General features: G+C 43.9%; 1 protein-coding gene across 3 annotated transcripts in view; it reads right to left on the minus strand.

Moving 5' to 3' along the window:
* FXYD6 (FXYD domain containing ion transport regulator 6) overlaps positions 1-24,502 on the minus strand; it is a 97,133-nt gene that overhangs the window by 49,577 nt on the left and 23,054 nt on the right. Inside the window, exon 1 of one of the 3 annotated variants that reach the window (XM_053691284.1) lies at positions 1,323-1,755. The exons of the other annotated variants lie outside the window; for them this stretch is intronic. The gene's annotated coding sequence lies outside the window, so the exon portion shown is untranslated. Of the gene's footprint in view, positions 1-1,322; positions 1,756-24,502 lie in introns of those variants that run through there. 3 annotated transcript variants of the gene reach the window in all.

Genomic DNA, 24,502 nt, shown 5'->3' on the forward strand with positions numbered 1-24,502 from the left:
AAATGCTAAAAATGCTCTGGTCTTTTGGGGAAGTTTTAGTCTGAAATGCCCGGCCCTTAAGGGGTTAAGGGGAGTTCACTAATATGCTTTATATTAAAGGGACAGTAAAGTCATAATGAGACATTCATGATTTAGACATAACATACAATTTTAAACAACTTTACAATTTACTTCTATTATTTAATTTGCTTCCTTCTCGTGTTATCCTTTCCTCAAAGGATTAACTAGGTATGCTCAGGAGCAGCAAATAACCTAGGCTCTAGCTGCTGATTGGTAGCTGCATATACTGTATTTACCGATTGTCATTGGCTCACCCATGTGTTCAGTTAGAATGCAGTAGTGCATTGCTGCTCCTTCAACAAATGATACCAAGAGAATGAAACAAATTTGATAATAGAAGTAAACTGGAAAGTTGTATAAAATTGTATGTTCTACCTAAATCATGAAAGACAATTTTTGGGTTTCATGTCCCGTTAAGGAATACACTTACTTTACAATATAATGCTCAGTAAAATAAGCAGATGATTTCTCTTAATACCAGCAACTTTTTGAGACTCTGGCCCTTAAACAACTGTTTTTTCAAAAACAAAAAATATTCATGTTTTTTAAATTGGTGCCGTGACAGAAAAAAAAAAACATGTGGCCCTTAGACTTTAGTTTGGACAGCCCAGATTTAGAGCAATTTGCATAACATTGAGAAAAGTGTATAAGTGTAATGAGGCACAATGCGTGATATGAAGAGCAATGAGTATAAAATACAATCCCTTATAGACAGAATTTTAGTGCAACATTCATCCTTCCCTGTGGCAGTGAGAGGGTTACACATGAGTCATCTTGCATTGTTCAGCATATCAGAGGGTTAATGCTGCTGCCACTCCTTGTTCCTCTATTTCTGTCTGTGCTGTTGTTGTTTTTTATTATTTAGGGCAACAACATGTTGCTCGGTGTGGATGGGGTTAAATAAAACATTTAGATTTTTATCAACCCCTTCTGGAGCTTTCCCTCCTCATGCAGACCCCCAGTCCCACTCCAGCACCAGGAACAAATAATGGCGCGCAGGAAACACCTGTGTGAGTGTTCACACAAAAGCACAAAAAAAACAACAAAATATCACATACAATAAATATATTACACAAATCTTTACAGCAAAGCTTAGGTTCCACGCTCCCTGCCCCACACTCATTCACAGATTACACTACAGTAAATATTTTGTACACTTTTCATGAACCCTTTTCTTTGTCTATGTACAGTAAACAGATGCACCCCCTCAACACACCCGCACACACATAAACTGAGCGTTCCCCCCTCGCCCCATTTATTACCTTGCTGTGCTGCTGTGCACTGATGTGTTTATCAATGGCTGGATTATTCTGGGAGAGCGTCTGTCCGTGTGTGCGTGTGTGTGTGTCACCGTGCTGCTGATAATGATAGATACAGACAGCTCCGCTTCCTAAGTGCACATTGTGAATCGGATTGAAAAAGAATGATCCCTTTTTGAACAGTGATGTGTGTGTATGAGTTTATATTTCTAGCTATGTGAGGAAGAGAGCTGTATCTGGTTTAATAAACTGTATATGTGACTGAGAGACGGGTGTATTTTTAAACCTGAGAGGTATTTTTCACACAGATCTGTGAATGTGAAGAGACCCGAGAGGTTACTAAAGCTCTGTACGTGTGAAGTTTAAAGAGATTTGCATATGTCAGAGGACACCCCTGTTCTTTAGTTTTGCTTGATATGTGAAGAAGAGGAGAGCTATAAGGTATAAAAAGCTCCAGATGACTCTCTAGCAAAAAAACAAAACAAAACCCCCCTGAAGCTTTACCTTTTCAGCAGGGGAATGTTGTAAAACCCAAACAGGTTTAATCGTCATGGCAAAGGATGCAGAAGTTTAATTAGCAAAATAAATGCAAGGTTTAATTGTCAGATTCCAACCCCCTCCTGGGTCTATGGCATGTACCACCATTTGACTTCTTAACCCATTCAATGCCCTGGTAATATCTGGATGTGTGTGTATATATATATATATATATATATATATATACAGTACTAACTTAAATCAAAAACTTGCTGGTGTGTTTATTTTTGCTCACCATGTTCATGTACAGTATATTTATGTTTTGTGTATGTCTGTGTGTATTCCTGGGCATGTGCCTATATACGTGTATATCAGTGTGTCTTTGGGTAGATTACGAGTGGTGCGTAACTGTCGATATGAGCGATAAGGGGTTTATTGTAGCTCTTTGCGCGGTTCAGAAGTAGCGCGTTTATAACAAGTTGAAAGTAAATGAGTTTTGTGCGCCATTTGATTTAACATGCGTTGGGATCAGGCAACTTTAGAGCTGTTACGCTAGTCAAAAAAGTTGCACAAAACACATCAAAAATACATTTAACCCCTTAAAGGGGCATGAAACCCCAAAAAATTATTTCATGATTCAAATAGAGATTACATTTTTAAACAACTTTCTAATTTACTTCTATTATCTAATCTGTTTCATTCTCTTGGTATCATTTGTTGAAGGAGCAGAATCTCACTAATGTTTTCTAATTGAACACATGGGTGAGCCAATCACAATCGATATATATATATATATATATATATATATATATATATATATATATGCAGCCACCAATCAACAGCTAGAACCTAGGTTCTCTGCTGCTCCTGAGCTTGCTTAGATAAACCTTTCAGCAAAAGATAACAAGAGAAGGAAGCAAATTAAATAATAGAAGTAAACTGGAAAGTTGTTTAAAATTGTATTCTCTATCTGAATCATAAAAGAAAATTTTGGGGCTTCATGTTCCTTTAAGAACCAGACCATTTTTCAATTTCTGGGCTATTTTTACATTTCTGCTGTGTTTGTGTTTAGCTGTAATTTTCCTCTTACTCATTTACTGTACCCACACATATTATATACCATTTTTCTTGCCATGAAATGGACTTTCTAAAGATATCATTATTTTCATCATATCTTATAATTTACTATAAAAAATATTATAAAAATATGATGAAAAAAATAAAAAAAAATTCTAACTTTGACCCTCAAAATCTGTTACACATCTAAAACCACCAAAAAACACCCATGCTAAATAGTTTCAAAATGTTGTCCTGAGTTTAGAAATACCAAATGTTTACATGTTCTGTGCAAGTTATAGGGCAATAAGTACAAGTAGCACTTTGCTATTTCCAAACAAATCTTTTTTCAAAATTAGCGATCATTGTAACACTGATATCTGTCAGGAATCCATGAATATCCCTTGACATGTATATATATATATATATATTTTGTAGAAAAACATGCGGCCCGCCCCCCTCGTGCACACAAGATCCGGAAGTCCCTGCAGCGATGGGCCGCCCACCCACCTCCCTGTTATGACTCCCACCCACCATCGATCGGCACCACCGCTGTCCGATGCAGAGAGGGCTATTCTGCATCGGTAACTCTGCAAATCTATTTCTGCAGTGCCCCACTCATGGGGCATGCAGAAATAGTGCGATCTCGCTAAAAATAGCGAGATCGCAGCAGAGAGAAGCCCATTACTGCAGCGAAGTACAGGGTATGTAGCTGGTCCTTAAGAGCATAACGACTGTTAAGGGGTTAAAAGTACAGTTACACTCATAATAACACTAATGAAAATTATTTTTTTTAAAAACCATCAGATATATATAAACATATGTATTTAAGAATAAATAGAACATATACTATGTGAAGAACATTGGAATGTTAAATATATTAAAGGGACACTGAACCAACATTTTTTCTTTCGTGATTCAGATAGAGCGTGCATTTTTAAGCAACTTTCTAATTTACTCCTATTATGAAATTTTCTTCATTCTCTTGGTATCTTTATTTGAAAAGTAAGATTAGATGTTGGCCCATTTTTGGGAACAACCTGGGTTGTTCTTGCTGATTGGTGGATAAACTCACCCACCAATAAACAAGTGCTGTCCATTGTTTATTGTGTGTGTTTGTCTCTGCATGTGTGCCTGAGTGTGTCTGTATGTCTCTATTTGTGTGTGCTCCTGTATGTGGGTTTTTGTACCTCCTTCTGTATGTGTGTGTTTTTATGTGTCTGTTTTATGTGTTTACTCCTGTGTGCTGTGTGTGTGCTTGCACCCTCTTTCTGTGTTTTCCTTTGTGTGTTTGTGCACCTCTTTCTGTATGTGTGTATTCCCGTGTGTAATTGTATGCCTCTTTCTATTTTTGTGTTCCTGTGTGTTTGCATTCCTCTTTCTGAGTGTATGTCCCTGTTTGTGTGCCTCTTTCTGTGTGTGTGTGTGTGTGTTTGTGTGTCTCTTTCTGTGTCTATTCCTGTGTGTTTGTGTGCCTCTTTCTGACTGTGTTCCTATGTGTTTGCATGCCTCTTTCTGAGTGTGTATTCCTGTTTGTGTACCTCTTCCTGCATGTTCCTGTGTGTGTTTGTGTGTCTCTTTCTGTTTGTGTGCCTCTTTCTGTGTGTATTCCTGTGTTTTTGTGGGCCTCTTTCTGTGTGTTCCTGTGTTTGTCTGTGTGCCTCTTTCTGTGTGTATTCCTCTGTGTTTGTGTGCCTCTTTATGTGTGTGTTCCTGTGTGTCTCTTTCTGTATGTGTATTCCTGTGTGCTGTGTGTGTGCCTCTTAATGTGTGTGCTCCTGTGTGTGTTTCTCTACCTGTTTCTGTGTGTGTGCTTATTATTGTGTAACACTTTCTGTGAGTTTGTGTGTGGCTGTATCTCACTTTCTGTGAGTGAATGAGTGTGTTCCTGTATGTGTTTATGTGCCTCTGGGTGTGTATATGGGTGTGTTTGTGTGCCTCTAGTAGTGTATATGGATGTGTTTGTGTGCCTTTGGGAGTGTATATGGGTGTGTTTGTGTGCCTCTGGGTGTGTATATGGGTATATTTGTGTACCTCTGGGTGTGTATGGGTATGTTTGTGTGCCTCTAGGTGTGTATATGGGTGTGTTTGTGTGCCTCTAGTAGTGTATATGGATGTGTTTGTGTGCCTTTGGGAGTGTATATGGGTGTGTTTGTGTGCCTCTGGGTGTTTTTATGTGCCTCTGGGTGTGTATATGGGTGTGTTTGTGTGCCTCTGGGTGTGTTTGTGCGCTTCTGGGTGTGTATATGGGTGTGTTTATGTGCCTTTGGGAGTGTATATGGGTGTGTTTGTGTGCCTCTGGGTGTGTATATGGGTGTGTTTGTGTGCCTCTAGGTGTGTATATGGGTGTGTTTGTGTGCCTCTAGGTGTGTATATGGGTGTGTTTGTGTGCCTCTAGTAGTGTATATGGATGTGTTTGTGTGCCTTTGGGAGTGTATATGGGTGTGTTTGTGTGCCTCTGGGTGTTTTTATGTGCCTCTGGGTGTGTATATGGGTGTGTTTGTGTGCCTCTGGGTGTGTTTGTGCGCTTCTCTGTGTGTATATGGGTGTGTTTATGTGATTTGGGAGTGTATATGGGTGTATTTGTCTGCCTCTGGGTGTGTATATGGGTGTGTTTATGTGCCTCTGGATGTGTATATGGGTGTGTTTGTGTGCCTCTGGTTGTGTTTGTGTGCCTCTGGGTGTGTTAATGAGCCTATTTATATGTACCTTTCTGTCTGTGTTTGCATTTTTTTGCCCCTGAGCGTGTCTGCACCAGAAGCTGACATATGATTGTTATGATATTAATTATTAAAAGCTGTTCTCTCAGCTGTCATCATTTTAATTACTCATATTAAAATTGTAACTCTGCCTTTTACTGAATACATTTCCTGGCTATCTCACAATCTGAGTCCTCTCAGACTGGATCACATGCATTTAATGCACCCACACATAAAACAGGGCACAGGAGTTTGTGCTTTCAGTACATAATAAGTAAACAAAATCTGTCAGGATACAACAGAAAACTCCAAAACATAAAGTGTTAACTAGACAACATAACTAAGAAAGCTCAGAGTGATAATAAAACAATTTTTATATCTCTATCTTATATCGCTATCTGTTTAGGGTTTTGTCTGTCTGATAATCTGATTGTATTACAAACAATCTGCATGTACAAATTTATCATCCTGTATGGGCTTATAAAATAGGGCCACCAATGAAAAAGACTATCATCTGCAGATATTTTAACAGCTCTGCTTATACACAGGGCCAGATCACAAGTGCTGCGTTCTTTAGCACTTTCGCTTGCACGCAAATACCCCCATGAGAACACTTTTAATTTGTGCGGGTTAGCAAAGTATTAATTTTAAAAAAAGCCTTATTTTCATACTGCCATTACCTAAGATGGGGGTTACCAGTGGGGGTAGGGGAGGGAAAAGAGTTGTTTTGGAGGGATCAGGTAGCGATCAGGGGAAGGGAAGTGTCAGGTGGGAGGCTAATCTCTACACTAAAGCTAAAATTATACATATATATATATATATATATACACAGCCAAAAATATTGCCACCCCTGCATTTCTGTCAGATAATGCACCACTTCACCCAGAAAATTGTTGCAATTACAAATGTTTAGGCATTCTCATGTTTATTTCTTTTGTTTGTATAGGTATGACACAAAAAAGTGGAGAAAAAAAAGCCAAATCTGACACATTCCACGCAAAACTCAAAAAATGGACTGGACAAAATTATTGGCACCTTCTCAAAATTGTAAGAAATAATTGCATTCCAAGTTTGTGATGCTATCGTAATTTTAAACTCACCTGTATCAATTAACAGGTGCTGAAAAAATAGAAATCACACCGGCAACCAGTTAAAATGGTGAAAAATTGACTCAACCTTTCTGTTGTGTGTCTGTCAGGGTGCCAGGAATCAGACTGAGACAAGAAGTGCAAAAATAATCACACCTTTTTTAATAGCAAAAAATAATAAAAAGTCCACAAGTCAAATAACAAGTCATGAGTCAAAACCAGAGCTGGTAGTCAAACAAGCAAAGTCAGGAGCCAAAGCGAGTAGTCAGACGAGCCAGAATCAGGAACAAGGAGAACAGCAGAGTCAGGAACAAGCCCGGGATCAGGAAACAGGAGGGACGTCAGACAGCCAGGTAATATACAGGAGCTCTCACAAACAGGTCTGAGACAATGCAAGGGCAAAGCATACTGAACAAAGGCCCTTTAAATAATAAGTGATGACATCACAATTCTGAGACTGCATCCTGTCTCACATGGATGATGTAAACCAGTCTGGCCATAAAAGGAAGTACAGGAAGTGAGCAGCATCTCCCAGAATGCACCAAAGTCAGCAAGAGAGGTGAGTAAAATGGCTGCCAGCAGAACATGGCAAACAAGTCAGGAAAAAACCCTGACAGTACCCTCCCCTCAACGACCCCTCCCCCGCGGCAGGACAAAAGGCTTATTGGGGAAACGGGCATGGAAGGCACGGAGGAGGGCGGTAGCATGAACATCAGAGGAGGGAACTCGTGAACGCTCCTCTGGACCGTAGCCCCTCCAATGAACCAAATACTGTACGCGGCCCCTGGACATACGAGAGTCAATAATGCTGCTGACCTCATACTCCTCATGGTTGTCAACAATGATAGGACGGGGACGAGGCAACACAGTGGTAAACCGATTTCAAACCAATGGTTTCAAGAGGGAGACATGAAAAACATTGGAGATGTGCATTGCAGGAGGAAGGTCAAGAGCATAGGCCACAGGATTGACCCGTCGGAGTATTCGAAAAGGACCAACATAACGGGGAGCCAGTTTATTGGAAGGCACACAAAGGTTCAAGTTGCGGGAGGACAGCCAAACTCTCTCACCAACCTGGTAGGAAGGTGCAGGCAGACGCCTACGATCAGCCTGGAACTTTTGGCGCTGCATAGAATGATGAAGGCAATCCTGAATCTGCACCCACATGGAACGGAGTTGCTGGAGATGCTCCTCCAAAGCCGGAATACCCTGAAACATGAATGAATCGAGCAACAAGGATGGTTGAAACCCATAATTCGCCATGAACGGGGATAACTTGGAGGAAGCATTAATAGCACTATTATGAGCAAACTCTGCCCAAGGTAACAGTTCAGACCAATTATTGTGGTGATCTGAGACATAGCAACGGAGGAACTGTTCCAGAGCTTGATTAGACCGTTCCACAGCCCCATTGGATTGAGGGTGATATGCCGAGGAGAAGGAGAGCTGGATCCCCATTTGAGCACAAAAGGAACGCCAAAATCTGGAGACAAACTGGCTACCCCGGTCCGACGCTATCTCCTTGGGTAACCCATGTAAACAGAAGAACTCACAGGCAAAAATTGAAGCAAGCTCCTGAGCGGTAGGCAACTTCTTCAAGGGAATGCAATGTTACATTTTAGAAAAACGGTCAACCACCATAAGGATAACAGTATTGCCATTGGAAACGGGGAGCTTGACAATGAAGGCCATGGAAAGATGTGTCCAAGGACGCTCACCATTAGCAATAGGTTGAAGAAGACCCACAGGAAGATGTCGAGGAGTCGTATTCTGTGCACAAACTGAGCAGGAGGCAACATACGCAGCAACATCAGAACAAAGAAGTGGCCACCAGAATTGTCGAGTGACAGACCAAATCATTTGGTTCTTGCCTGGGTTACCTGCAGCTTTAGGATAGTGGTAAGTGTGCAAAAGCTTAGTTTGAAGATTCTCAGGAACAAAACACTTACCACTAGGTTTCTCAGGAGGTGCATTGGTTTGTGCAGCCAGGATCTCCTCCCCCAAGGGAGAAGTCAAATTAGTACGTATGGTAGCCAAAATATGGTCAGGAGGTATAACTGGAGTAAGTACAGACTCCTCCTTGGACAGAGGTGAAAACTGTCGAGAGAGGGCATCAGCCCTAACATTCTTACTACCAGGCAGGGAGGACACCACATAATTAAACCGAGACAAAAATAGCGCCCATCTGGCCTGTTGGGGCGACAAATGTTTTGCTTCAGATAGATAAGTTAAATTCTTGTGGTCAGTAAGAATGAGCACTGGCACACTAGTACCCTCAAGAAGATGCCTCCATTCCTTGAGTGCCAAAATTATGGCCAGTAATTCCCTGTCGCCAATTTCATAATTGCACTCCGCTGGAGACAATTTCTTAGAGAAGAAACCACACGGATGCAAGGAACCGTCAGGTGTAGGACGTTGAGACAAGAGAGCACCTACTCCAGTCTCAGATGCATCAACCTCAAGAACAAAAGGCAGGACAGGGTTAGGATGCCAGAACTGGAGCAGCAGCAAAGGCAGTCTTAAGACTATCAAAGGCCTTAATGGCAGTAGGTGACCAATGGAGTGGATCATTCTCTTTACGGGTCATGTCTGTGATAGGTTTGACCAAGGAAGAAAAGTTTTCAATAAACTTTGTATAGTAATTGGCGAACCCCAAAAAACGTTCAATAGACCGAAGACCAACTGGGCGAGGCCACTGCAGAACTGCAGATAACTTGTCAGGATCCATGGAGAACCCTGAGACGGAGATAACATAACCTAGGAAGGTTACTTGAGTCTGATGGAACTCACATTTCTCAAGTTTACAAAACAGGCCATTCTCACGTAGTCTCTGAAGAACCTGTGTAACATCAGAACGATGAGCCTCAAGTGTGGGTGAGTGTATGAGGATGTCGTCTAAGTACACCACAACACACTGTTGCAACATATCTCGTAGGACATCATTAATAAATTCCTGGAAAACAGCAGGAGCATTACATAGGCCAAAGGGCATTACAAGATACTCATAATGCCCGCTCCTGGTGTTAAATGCTGTTTTCCATTCATGGCCCTCCTTGATCCTAATGAGATTGTACGCTCCTCTCAAATCAAGCTTAGTAAAGACCGTAACTCCCTTGAGGCGGTCAAAGAGTTCCGTAATGAGCGGAATAGGGTAAGCATTCTTAATGGTAAGACGATTAAGACCCCTATAATCGATGCATGGTCTTAACTTGCCACCCTTTTTCTTCACAAAGAAGAAGCCAGCCCCTGCAGGAGAGCAGGATTTGTGGATTATCCCCCACGACAGAGCATCGGAAACAAACTCCTCCATAGCACAATTCTCTGCAACAGACAAAGGGTAAACCCGGCCCCGAGAAGGAATGGCTCCGGGTTGCAGGTCTATGGCACAATCGTAAGACCAGTGAGGAGGCAACGTACCGGCACGCACCTTGTCAAAAATGTCTAGGAACTCTTGGTACTCCTCTGGCAATTGAGATACTGAAGAAGTGCACAAGACTTTAACTGGTTTCTGAAGACAAGTGGAAATACATTGCGGAGACCACGACAAAATTTCGGACCTGTGCCAGTCCAGACTGGGATTGTGCTTTTGGAGCCAGGGATAACCCAGAACAACCAGAAAATGTGGAGAGTTTATCACCTGGAACTGGAGGGTTTCAAAATGGAGAGCCCCAACAGCCATGGACAACGGAGCAGTTTCGGGAGTAATGAGTGCGGGCTGAAGGGGCCTGCCATCAATGGCCTCAATAGCAAGCGGCATGGACCGAGGCAAAACAGGAATGGAGTGCTTCGATACAAAAGCACTATCAATGAAATAGCCCGCAGCACTGAAGTCATCAAGAGCCTGGGTGACTATGGAGGTGTCCACCCAGGAAAGGACAACCGTGACCAAAGGTTTCTCCTTTAGTGATTCCGGGGACAAGGATAAACCACCTAAGGTCTGCCCCCGACAGGACCTTAGGTGTGAGTGTTTGACGGCCGTGTAGGACAAGACTTGAAAAGGTGGCCCTGTAACCCACAATAGAGGCAGAGCCCCTCCCTCCTCCTAAAGGCCCTCTCCGCCGCGGAGAGATGTGTGAATCCCAACTGCATCAGCTCAGCAGTACCTGGTGACTTGGGACCAGGAGGCATGGGAGGAGAGGGAGACATGGGTGGGAATGAACACGTAGGAGACAACGGTACAGGAGGCTTCCGCATGCGCTCCTTGAAAGAAGGCCTCTCACTTAGTCTGATGTCAATTAGGATCAAAAAAGACACCAATGCCTCGAGATCTTCTGGTAAATCTCTGGCAGCAACTTCGTCTTTAATCGCATCAGAGAGCCCATGAAAGAAGGCGGCAACAAGGGCTTCATTGTTCCAACCTACCTCTGCTGCAAGCGTATGGAACTCAATGGCATACTGAGCAACAGATCTTGTACCTTGCTAAATGGACATGAGCCGTTTAGCAGCAGAGGAGGAGCGAGCTGGAACATCAAATACCCTTCGAAAGGAGGCCACAAATTCAGGGTAATTTGAAATCACAGGTTTATTAGTCTCCCACAAGGGATTAGCCCAGGCAAGAGCTGTGTCAGAGAGTAACGAGATGAGAAATCCCACCTTAGCTCTGTCAGAGGGAAACGCCTGAGGTAACATCTCAAAGGAAATGCCCACCTGGTTCAAAAACCCTCTGCACTGATTAGGATCGCCTCCATATCGCTGAGGCAGAACCGGACAAGCTCCTGGTAGGACTAGGTGCATCAGTGGAAACAGGAGCAGCCATAACTTGCGGGACACTTTGGTCCAAATGTGCAGTGCGAGTCAGCAGGGTTTGCAGGGCTAGTGCAAATTGATCCAAGCGGTGATCCTGTTCATCCATCCTGGAAATTATGGCAGGTAAAGGTGGATTATTAGCACCATCAGGATTCATGGCCCTTGCGTAATGTCAGGGTGCCAGGAATTAGACTGAGACAAGAAGTGCAAAAATAATCACACCTTTATTAATAGCAAAAAATAATAAAAAGTCCACAAGTCAGAGGGGGCGTGTCCGAACCGCGATCTTATATGGTTGCAACTTCTCTGAGCTCTCATTGATCACTTGTAACCCGCCGGCGACAGGAGAGATTTTACAGCACAAAAGTATACATAACTGTCTATGAGGACAGACTACTTAACAGCACCTGAAATTTTGAGACATTTGAGCTGTATTTGTGAAGTTTGAGTCAGACATCGGACGTAGAAGGCCTAGAGCAGCGGCTCACATATAGGCAACGCCACCCCCCTCAAACATTTGAGGGTATTCGTCCTAACTGGGTGCTCACTACTATAGCCCGATATATACACTCATTTGCCGACACACATCAACCTCACAAAGCCTGAACCACAGAGGATATTACTCAATCTCTGATATATTGCAAAATGGAGACTGAACAGGAGATAGGAATACTCGCTTGCTACGATAGCAGAATGGAAAAACTGGAACGCTGCTATCAGAACTTAGCTAGAGCACCATGGGACTTTCTTATACATATTTACCAAAAGCGGCAGGGATTACATCAGTCGGCTGAAGCCAACGAAGAAAACACAATACCGGACCTACCGAAGGTTGTTGATCTCGCGGTGGAGCCGCCATGCTCGCCCCTGACATTTACTCAGCAGCCGTCTAGCTACAAGGTAGGAGCCAAGAAGAGGAGCGGCTTCGGTAGTGGGGAAGCAGCTGTCATAAAGCCCAAGCAGCGGTCAGAGTCAGATGCTGCTGGGAACCAATATGAAAAGTTAGTTGGGGAAAGTCGTCTAAGATCTTTAAACCTTCTACCTAGACACCACTCTCAAGGCTTTGGTGACCACATATGGGACACTGGGACAATATTTACACATTTGCAAGATATGCCTGGATTCAGAAGTATGGCGTGGGTCTTTCACTAGCACATAGAGCTTATTAGTTACTAAGGGAGAGTCATAAAGACATCCTGGGCTGCTTGGTTATACTTTACTTCTAATTACAAAATTCTTTTATTTATTTATTTATTTTTTATTTTTTATTTTTGTCTCAGGATGTTATAATATTGGGGTGAGACACAAATACATACTGCTAGCTGATCCTGCTTTTGATATTATACAGAGGTTCCTTTATTTTTTATCACTAAAATGGCCTACTTCCCGCGGTTTGCGGCCGAAACCGGGGAGGGGGTTAATTATGCCGCTGCAAAATTATTGGATCTGTATTTGTCTGAATATGTTCAGTCTGGTGAAATTTATGCTGTTCAAACTTATATCCCTGCTCCATTACACCTCTGCATTCTATATAACGTTTTGAAGTTTTAATTTCTTCTTTATCTTGCTTGGTAGACACTGCTACTTTCATATTGCCCTTAAATATAACCACTTGGTCTCCGGGGGGTTTAAGGGCGGGACCCCCGTGGGAGACATACTACATAACAAAGATAAAAAAAGGGTCTTTAAGAATGAAACATCGTTGTCTCCATATATACGAAAGTTATATTTTCCTTAAGAACACTAAAGCAATAAATCTCCTTTCCCTGACAGCTGAAAGTCCCCAAGCACAAAGTTGCTTATAACACCCATCCAAGGAATAAATTATAGAACGTATCAGTGATGGTGCATTGCTTCCCAGACTGCTCTTTTAGCCTTAAACGATTGCATACCACCTTCTAGGTGTTATAAAAGCAAATCTGAATATTCCTGGTGGTGTCGATTTACTGCCTAAACTTCCCAAATTAAGCAGCTTAAGTTCTATTACCCAATAGAGGTTGACTTGTCTCTTCTTTATATGTTATGGTTCATGCTTAATTGTTTTTTGTGTTAATGTTCAAACTTAATGAGTGAGTACCCGGTTAGGATCCTTGCATCTTCTATCCTTAAAACGTAAAACTTATTCAACTTTGTTATCTATAAAGATGCAAGTTTTCTATGTATTTTATGTTCTTGTTGATTATTAAACCCCTAAACGAAGTTATCTACAAATATAGGATCCAAGAGTGATCTAATGTGACATGAAGAGGGGAGAAAAATGAAGGGGAAGGTTATTTTATTTTTAATCATTTTTTGTTTTTGGTGCAATGTATACTTTCAGATATGCCATAAATATTTGTATTGAGTAATGTACCGTGCAACTTATGCTTGTAAACTTCTCTACCTTCAATAAAAAATTAAATAAAAAAAAAAATTAAAAAAAAAAAGTCCAAAAGTCAAATAACAAGCCAGGAGTCAAAACTAGAGCTGGTAGTCAAACAAGCCGAGTCAGGAGCCAAAGCGAGTCGTCAGACGAGCCGGAATCAGGAACAAGGAGAACAGCAGAGTCAGGAACAAGCCAGGGATCAGGAACCAGGAGGGATGTCAGACAGCCAGGTAATACACAGGAGCTCTCACAAACAGGTCTGAGACAACGCAAGGGCAAAGCATACTGAATAAAGGCCCTTTAAATAATAAGTGATGACATCACAATTCTGAGACTGCATCCTGTCTCACATGGATGATGTAAACCAGTCTGGCCATAAAAGAAAGTACAGGAAGTGAGCAGCATCTCCCAGAATGTCAGCAAGAGAGGTGAGTAAAATGGCTGCCAGCAGCAGATGGCAAACAAGTCAGGAAAAAACCCTGACAGTGTCTCTGTGTGCTACACTGAGCATGGAGAAGAGAAAGAGTACTAAAGAATTGTCTGAGGATTTGAGAACAAAAATTGTGAAAAAACATGGATAATCTCAAGGTTACAAGTCCATCTCCAGAGATCTTAAGTTCCTGTGTCCACTGTGCGCAACATTGTCAAGAAGTTTACAGCCCATGGCACTGTAGCTAATCTCCCTGGATGTAGACAAAAGAGAAAAATGTATTAAATATTGCAGCAAAGGATTGTTCTAATGGTGGATAAAGAACCTCGATCAACTTCCAGACAAATTTAAGCTGACCTTCAGGCTCAGAGTGCATATGTGTCCGCTCACACTATACATCACCATCTGAATGAAAAGTAATGCTACGGTAGGAGATCCAGGAGGACACTGCTGCTGACACAGAAACATAAAAAAGCTTGGAGTTTGCCAAAACTTACCTGAGGAAGCCAAAATCAATTTTGGGGGAATGTGCTGTGGGCAGACTGTCACGGATACCAGGATGCCAAGGCTACCCCCTCCACCCTACTACCTGGCTCACTCCTTTTTACACCAGTTTTGACCTTTTCAGGGCTTACGGGATCTCCCAAAGCTTCCTGTTTCTTGTTTTACTGTTTGTACCTCCTCACGGAAGAGCTGATCGATGGCCGCCTAACATCTTTCCAGCTGGCCAGGCTCCTAGAACTACTGGCCGGCAGCACCTCCCCGGATACCCGCTAACCTTTACCCCAGGTCGCTCCAGCAGCCCTTTGCCCCAGAGCTCTGCTCTTTTGGGGATTGGTACCCCCTAGGGAGGGCAAGAGGTGGGGTGATTACCGGAAGGGAGCTCCCTTGGGTACTTGGGGTTTCTGACTCCCTTCTACAACCCTACTCTCCCTGGCTTACCCAGTGTACATTTGATCAGCTGCCGCTCCGGCCCCCAGTGACAGATCAAGTTGCTTTTTAGACTGTTGCATCTGGGGACCGAGCACTTTCCAACGACACCCTGGAAGTGCTGTTGCTCCCGGGATCACTCCGAAACCACCACCTCTTTATCACAGGACGGGAATGGCAGGAGATCTGGGGGTCAGATAAGTCCTTTATCAAGATGTGCTGGGTGTATATAAGTGTGTGTGTTTTCACAATAAAGTATGTTCATGTTCCACTGAATACTGGTTCTGTCTGGTTATTTGGGTGGGTTCCGGTTATAATCACTTTCCTGCATTCTATAGCTACAAGTTCCAGGGAAAGGAAGGACCCTCTTAGCAGAGGTACCCAGTCGGGGTAGCCGGTGTGTGTCACAACTGATTGGCAGCGGTGGGATGCTTCCGTCTACCTGGAACATCCAAACCACCAACTGAAGCTCTCTTCAGATGGAGCAGCAGTACTCTGAGCTCAGGAAAAGTACGCTCAAAGACCTATTGGAAGCTCGTGGGCAAGTCACCGGCAACAAGTCCAAGGCAGCGATCATCGCTGAGCTGATGGAAGACGATCAAGCCAGCGAGCTGGCTAGTGAGCCCGGCAGCAGTCGGAGCAGTGATCGGCCCAATGAGATATCATCCGGGGGGCCAGTCATGTCTGACATCCAGAGGGAGATCCAGTGGTGACTGGACCTCTATGAGACCAACCCACCAGAAGAAGTTGTTACTCTGATATGTTGGAGGCTTAGAAGTCCATGGGGAGGAGCCGTGCAAGTCACTCTAGAGCCTCCTCCCCCACCAAAGAAGCTACCAGATGAGGCTTTCCATGCCTTTAAAGATGCAGATGAGGAGATAGACAGATACCTCCAAGTGTTCGAGACGCAGTGTAAATTGCAGGGCATTGCCAGTGTCGACCGAGTCACCCTCCTGTTTCAGAAAGCTATCAGGGCGAGCCCTAGAGGCCTTCCACACTGTTCCTTTGGAGGACAGAAGGAACTATGACCGGGTGAAGGAGCGCATCCAAGCCCGGTATGCTATCACGCCGGAGGCTCACCGGTTGAAGTTTCGAGGACTAAGGAGACAAGATGGGCAGCCTTTCACGGAGGGGACACACCGGTTCACCCGCTCCTTGGACTATTGGTTCACAGGCTGTCAAGTAACCACCCTGGCCGAAGCCATCCAGCTTATTCTTCTTGAGCACTTCTATGAGCACTCCACGTCGGAGGTACAAGAGTGGATCAGGGATCGGAGGCCCAAGACTGACGAGCAAGCTGCCATCCTGGCCGATCAGTTTCCGGATGCTCGGTGTCAGGTACGACCTGAGCCTCGCCCGGTGGTTGCTCCACCACAGCCTCAGCTCGCCCACTGGTGCCTCCCCGGTACCCCCAGACTCAGCAGGCACTCCTCCGCCCCTCCAGGCCCAGTTCACCCCGGAGGTGCTATGGATGTAATCAGAGCCCACTGTCCAGCGGTAGAAAAAGCAAGGAATTCCCCGGCTCAATAGAACAAAGCACCTGCTGGGGGCTACAGGGACGCCGCCTACTGTTTAGAATTGAAAGGCCCAGCTGATTATGCCGATTGGGCAGAAGAAGAGGTCGGGGTCCTGCATGAGGTGGACCCCGTACAAGCCGCGATAGATGACAACTGCCTGCACCACTGCCAGGCAGTCTGGATCAATGGCCGGCAAGCACAGGGACTACGAGACAGTGGGGCAACTGTTACCCTTGTTCAGCTACACATGGTCACTAATTCAGTCCGGACACAGAATTCCCTTACAGTTCGTATGGCTGGGGGTAAGATGCTCCGGATCCCTACAGCATAGGTGCACCTGGATTGGGGTGCCGGCTCCCATACTGTGGAAGTAGGGGTCATAGACCATTTAACCGCCAAGGTCTTGCTGGAAAATGAACTGGGGCACCTTGCTTCCTCCTTTGTATGGGACATCCCTTTGGATGCTTGCCCAGTTACCACCCGCCAGCAAGCCAGACGGCAGGCCACCGCACACGATCTGGGGACCCAGGTAAGCCACTACACCCCGACTCCCTCCCCGACCACTGACCAGATCTCCTGGGCGTCCCCCACCGAATTCACCCAGGAAACATTAGGAGATCCCATCTTAACTCCCTACCATGCCCGGGCAGGAACTGACCCAGGGGGCCTAGGAGGAGACCATTTTGAATGGGAGGGAGGACTCCTATACATGGTTACGAAGAGGGGGGAGGCAGGCAGAGGCCCAAGCACCAGCTGGTGGTACCACAAAAGTATTGGTATGACCTGCTGCATATAGGGCATGACATTCCCCTGGCAGGACATCTAGGAATCACTAGAACCCTTCACCGACTGACGCAGACCTTCTTTTGGCCGTGGGTTACAGGGGATGTTAGGCAGTACTGCCAGACCTGTGACGTTTGCCAGAGAGTAGGCAAGACAAGGGACCACTCCAAAGCCTTCCTGCACCCCCTCCTCATCATTGACGAACCCTTCAGCAGAGTAGCTGTAGACATTGTTGGCCCCTTGCCCCATCCCAGCCCCTCTGGATAAAGTATATACTGACAGTCGTAGATTATGCCACCCGATACCCGGATGTAATCCCCCTGTCCAATATCCAGGCAGAGACAGTGGCCGATGCACTGCTCCGGATATTTGCCAGGGTGTGTTTCCCCCGGGAGTTGATCTCAGACCAAGGAACCCAGTTCACTGCTTAACTCACCCAGCTTCTATGGAGGCCTTGCGGGATTAGATCACTGCCGAGCTCTCCATACCACCCCCAGACTAATGGGTTGTGCGATAGGTTCAACGGGACCCTGAAGCAGCTGCTTAGGATATTCTCAGCCTTTCACAAAGACTGAGAGAGATACCTGCCCCACCTCCTGTTTGCATACCGAGAGGTGCCCCAGGAATCTACTGGGTTCTCCCCCTTTGAATTAGTGTATGGCCCGAAGGTGAGGGGGCCCCTAGACCTTCTTAGAGTCCACTGGGAAGGAACAGTGGGGGAGGAAGGGTGCTCCATTGTGGGGTACGTCCTGGAGTTCAGTGACCGACTGAAGGACCTCGCCGATAGGGTGCGAGAGAACCTTCAGGTCGCCCAAGGTAGGCAGCAGCAGTGGTACGACAGGAATGCTCATAACCGGCCCCTTGACGTAGGGCAGAAAGTCCTGGCCCTGAAGCCTGTTAAAATGGACAAGCTACAGGCTTCCTGGCAGGAACCCTATCAAGTGGTAGAGCAGCTGTGTGACTTGACCTATCTGGTAGCCAAATGCTCAGATAACCGGGTCCACCGGACCGTTCATGTGAACATGCTGAAGGCATACCAGGAGAGACCAGAGGAAGTAGCCGCCATATGTGCTCTGGCTATGGAGGACTCAGAAAGTCTCCACATGCTGGAGCTACCCGGGTGGAATATGGCGTCCCCAAGCATAGGTGACATGAAGATAGATGAGAGGCTAGGGACTAGGCAGAGGGAGCAAGTCAGACAGGTGCTAGAGAGCTGACGAGACATGTTCTCCACTGACCCTGGGTATACCACAGTAGCGGTGCACCGAGTGGAGACCCCAGGACGGGCATCCCTGAGGCAGCCGGTGTACTGGGTCCCTGATTCAGTTAAAGAAAATATGCGCAGCGAGCTTAGGGAGATGCCGGACACAGGGGTTATTGAGACGTCCAACAGTCCCTGAGCATCCCCGATGGTGTTAGTACCCAAACAAGACGGGACTACTCGGTTCTGCATAGACTACCTTAGGCTCAATGACAGAACCACGACCGATGCCTACCCTATGCCCTGGGTAGATGACCTCCTAGACCGCATCACCAGTGGCAACTTTCTGACCACCCTAGACCTCTGCAAGGGGTACTGGCAGATCTCCATGGACCCAGAATCCATTCCAAAGTTGGCATTCATCACCCCATTCGGTCTGTACTAGTTTAAGGTCATGCCGTTTGAGATGAAGAATGCTCCTGCGACCTTACAGAGGATGGTTGATCGCCTCCTGGATGGCCTCCAGGATTATGCCTGCACATACCTGGACGACATTGCAGTCTACAGCGTTACCTGGGAAGACCATTTGGTCCATCTAGGCATTGTTCTGGACTGCATCAAGGCTGCAGGTTTGACGCTTAAGCCAGACAAACGTATGGTAGGGCGCTCAGAGGTCCAGTACCTTGGGCACTGAGTAGGCTGTGGGAAGCAGCGCCGGAGCTGGCCAAAATTGAGGCAGCTGCGAACTGGCTAACCCCCAAAACCAAGACCCAGGTCTTAGCTTTTATAGGGACCGCAGGGTACTACCGCAAATTTGTCCCCAACTATAGTGCCCTGGCCAAACCCCAGACCAACCTGACCCGAAAATAGTTGCCACGACAGTTGGCCATCTTCCAATGCCTTAAAACAGCTCTAACGTCTGCCCCTATTCTGACCGCTCCTAACCCATCCAAATGTTTTTGCGTCTATACAGATGCCTCCATGTTCGGGTTGGGAGCAGTACTGAGCCAGGTGAATGAGGAGGGCCATGAGCACCCCGTAGCCTATATCAGTAGGAAACTATTGCCCAGAAAATTAGGCTACGTGGCGGTGGAGAAAGAAGGGCTTTCTCCTGACAGACTACAACCCCTTGGTCTGGCTCAATAGAGTCTCTGGGGACAATGGACGCCTGTTGCAGTGGAGTTTAGCCTTGCAGCCCTTCAACTTCACTATCCAATACCGGCTGGAAAAGAGCAATGGGAATGCTGATGGACTTTCCCAGCAAACTGAGTTGGAATTGCTCCCCAGACAGCCCCAGGCCAACCCGTGTGTGGATCTAGCCGGGTCTGTCGGACTTTTCAGGAGGGAGCACTGTCACAGATACCAGGCTGCCAAGGCTACCCCCTACTACCTGGCTCACTCCTCTTTACACCAGTTTTGGCCTTTTCAGGGCTTACAGGATCTACCAAACTCTTCCTGTTTCTTGTTTTACTGTTTGTACCTCCTCACGGAAGAGCTGATCGATGACCGCCTAACCCCTTTCCACCTGGCCGGCTCCTGGAACTACTGGCCGGCCACACCAACCCGGATACCCGCTAACCTTTACCCCAGGTTGCTCCAGGGGCTCTTTTCCCCAGAGCTCCCCTCTTTTGGGGATTGGTACCCCCTAGGGAGGACAAGAGGTGGGGTGATTACAAGAAGGGAGCTCCCTTGGGAACTTGGGGTTTTGGACCCCCCCTCTACAACCCTACTCCCCCTGGCTTACACAATGTATGTTTGATCAGCTGCCGCTCCGGCCCAGTCACTTTTTAAACTGTGGCATCTTGGGACCGGGGGCTTTCTAACGACACCCTGGAAGTGCCGCTTCTCTACTGGGATCACCCCAAAACCATCACTTCTATATCACAGGGACTCTATGAGACTATGGACACTATGGTGGGGTGTCAGCCTGTCTGGAGGGGTGGGAATGGCGGGAGATCTGGGGGTCAGATAAGACCCTTATCAAGATGTGCTGGGTGTATATAAGTGTGAGTGTTTTCACAATAAAGTATGTTCATGTTCCACCTGAATACTGGTTTTGTCTGGTTAATTGGGTGGGTTCCAGTTATAATTACTTTCCTCCGCTCTATAGCTACAAGTTCCAGGGACAGGAAGGACCCTCTTGGCGGAGCTACCCAGTCGGGGTAGCCTGTGTCTGTCACACAGACAAAACAAAATTACAGCTTTTTTGGTAAAGCCCATCATTCTATTGTTTTTAGAAAAAGAAATTAGGCTTTTAAAGAAAAGAATACAGTCCCTACAGTCAAACATGGTGGAGGTTCACTGATATTTTGAGGTTGCTTTGCTGCTTCAGGCACTGGATGTTTTGACTGTGTGCATGGCATTATGAAATCTGAAGACTACCAAAGAATTCTGTGGTGCAATGTAGGCCCCAGTGTCAGAAAGTTGTATCTCTGTCAGAGGTCATGGGTCTTACAGCAGGACATTGACCCAAAGCACACGTCAAAAAGCACCCAGAAATGATTCAAGACAATGATTCAAGTGCTGGAGAGTACTGAACTGGCCAGCAATGAGTACAGATCTCAATCCCATAGAGCACCTGTGGAGAGATCTCAAAAAAGCAGTTGGGAAATGGAACCCTTCCAATCTGAGAGACCTGGAGCAGTTTGGCGAAAGAAGAGTGGTCCAAAATTCCAGTAGAGAGGTTTAAGAAATCCATTGATGGTTACAGGAAGCGATTGATTTCAGTTATTTTTTCAAATGGGTGTGCTACCAAATATTACATTGAGGGTGACAATAATTTTGTCCAGCCCATTTTTGGAGTTTTGCGTGGAATGTATCAGATTTGGCTTTTTTGTTCCATTTTTTTGTGTCATACCAATACAAACAAAAGAAATAAACATGAGAATGCATAAACATTTGTAATTGCAACAATTTACTGGGCGAAGTGGTGCATTAAATGACAGAAATGCAGGGGTGCCAATATTTTTGGCCATGACTGTATATAGATAGATATTTTACAAAAAAAAATCATATATATATATATATATATATATATATATATATATATGTAAGAATAAATAGGACATATCCTGCTATGTGAAAAACATTGGAATGTAAAATGTTAATATTTCATGTCAGGTTAGTGCACTTGAGAAAATGTGATCGGGTTTGTGAGACTTGTTGGGTGTTAGTACCCCCCTACACTCAGACTTTCCATGCTCCGTTGAAGTCTATGGGAATATACGTTAACACGTTGCTTTTTTGTTCCATTTTTTTGTGTCATACCAATACAAACAAAAGAAATAAACATGAGAATGCATAAACATTTGTAATTGCAACAATTTACTGGGCGAAGTGGTGCATTAAATGACAGAAATGCAGGGGTGCCAATATTTTTGGCCATGACTGTATATAGATAGATATTTTACAAAAAAAAATCATATATATATATATATATATATATATATATATATATATATATATATGTAAGAATAAATAGGACATATCCTGCTATGTGAAAAACATTGGAATGTAAAATGTTAATATTTCATGTCAGGTTAGTGCACTTGAGAAAATGTGATCGGGTTTGTGAGACTTGTTGGGTGTTAGTACCCCCCTACACTCAGACTTTCCACGCTCCGTTGAAGTCTATGGGAATATACGTTAACACGTTGCGTTATTCCAAGTTCGACTTCTTGCGCACTTCAGGTTAGTGCTTGTACGGAAATTTTTTACTTTCAACTTGTAGTTCACATGCTACCCGAAAAAAAGCTTACTTCTAGCAGAGTTAATGTGCAAGCGATAAATATCACTCCACTCGTAATCTAGTCCTAAATTATACAGAATAGCCACTACAACACTGTACCGGCATCAACCAGATAAAATCACAAACATAATATAAAACAGCCAAAAGAATGACTGGGCTTAACTTTAGTCTGCACATACACCATCCTCTTGATTGTTTACTGATAGTAATTAATAAGAATCCATGTCAGACATTCTAAAGCATCTTTCAGTAAACATGGATTAGACTGCACTGTCGGGTTTTGAAGAAATGATGCATATTCCATATGGAAGAAGAAAAAAAAAGACATCAACAATTTTTTTTTTTAAATTATTTGAAATGTTGTTTTTGCTTTAAATCTAATTTATTTGTATTATACATAGTCCTCAGGGGGGAGGATTTACTGGTGGAGAATTTATGTAGGGGTTAGTTAAGGTTAACTGATAGTGGGGGAGCAGGGGTGGTCTCTGTTAGTTTTTTGTTTTAGGTAACTTTTACATTTTTAATAGAAAATATATAATTGAGTATTTTTAAATTGTAGAAAATAAATCATTCTGAAAATATAACAGACATCAGGGGAAAAGGAAAAAAGCCTTCACAAACCCTATAAATATTTTAATGTTGTTCATTTAGTCACTTAGTTTAAAACGTTCAGTTTAAGAATGGAAAGCTTAAACCAAAAAAAAAAAATCCTATTAAAATAGTTAATCTATTTTATTATGTTGGTTCAGATTTCCCTATATTTTAAAGGTTTTTTTTTTATGGGTCATATTTGCATTCATATATTTTGTTACTTTATATTAAAAGGACATTATAAAGCAAAAAATTACATGCTATAATTCATTAGAGCATGTCATTTTAGCACTAACGACTAACCCCCACAAACACATAGTTAAAGTATTGCTCAGGAGCTGAAGAGAACTGCTGGGTCATGGGACTGCTGCTTTCCAGTTGTATCCACTTAGGACCTGCAGTGCCTTATGACTTATACCTCTGCAGAGTAGCTTTGCTAAAATGACATGCTTTAACAAATTATAGAAGTATTAAATATGGATAGGCAGAAGTGTATTCATTTTGTGTTTTTTTTTCTAAATTCACATTTAAATTTGTTATATCTGTAGTCAGGTTCAGATAAAAAGGAAGGTACCATCAAAAAATGTATTTTAATTGTTTGTCAGCTTCACAAAGTATGTCTTTTAAATGACATCTTTCTTCCACAATATAAACTAGATCTGAGTCTCATTGTTGGTATAATGCTATCTTTTTTTCCCAACGTTGTAATCTAGATATAAGTCCCATTGGCATAATGCCATCATTCTTCCATGTAAACAGATAAATCTGATTGTTGGCACTGTAAGAATAAAAAAAAAATCATCATTGTCTGAAAATATTGTATATCAACCACAAAATTAAATAATATCCAACCACAATCTAAGATCAGAAATATCACCACCCCTAAGAATAAATGTAACCGCAATGTTAATTGGATCCAAACTCAAAAATTTGACCCAAACTCAGACCACATCCCATCTTTTGATCAAAACAATGCCCACCTTGTTAGACCTAAATGCAACATTAGACCTAACCTGCCTCATTCCTAAATCAGTTCCAATCTCTGTTCTGCATAATACTTAAGCACAGCAACCGCATAGAAAAGAGTTACATCACATATAAGCATACTCAAGATTATCCCATGATAAAGCCCACGCCCAGATCCTTCCTGCTGCTACCCAACCTAAGACCCAACCTCACCACATTGAGACAAATTCCACTCACTCTCTTTTCTAGAGGCCTGATGATAAAAAAACTTGCAAGCATGGAGATAAATAATAATTAAAAAAAACTTGTGGGGGCTTTTTTGAACATTATTGTAAAGTAGGTGTCTTTCCTTCACATCGTGAACCCTGAATAGTGAGATAAACAGATATCAAGCTAAAATTTGCCTTTATAAAATGGTTTGAGGGACCTTGCAGTGCTGACAAGACTTCTTAGATAATCTAACCAGAGAGGAGAACTTTTAATAATCAGGCCATAGGTGAGAATCAACTGCACTTCTTGAACAAACTCAACCTCAACTGTAGATAAAAATAATTCTCATCAGTAGTTCAGGCCCCCCCCATCCCAC

The sequence above is a fragment of the Bombina bombina genome, chromosome 8 (genome assembly GCF_027579735.1).
Source record: "Bombina bombina isolate aBomBom1 chromosome 8, aBomBom1.pri, whole genome shotgun sequence".
NCBI lineage: Eukaryota > Metazoa > Chordata > Amphibia > Anura > Bombinatoridae > Bombina > Bombina bombina.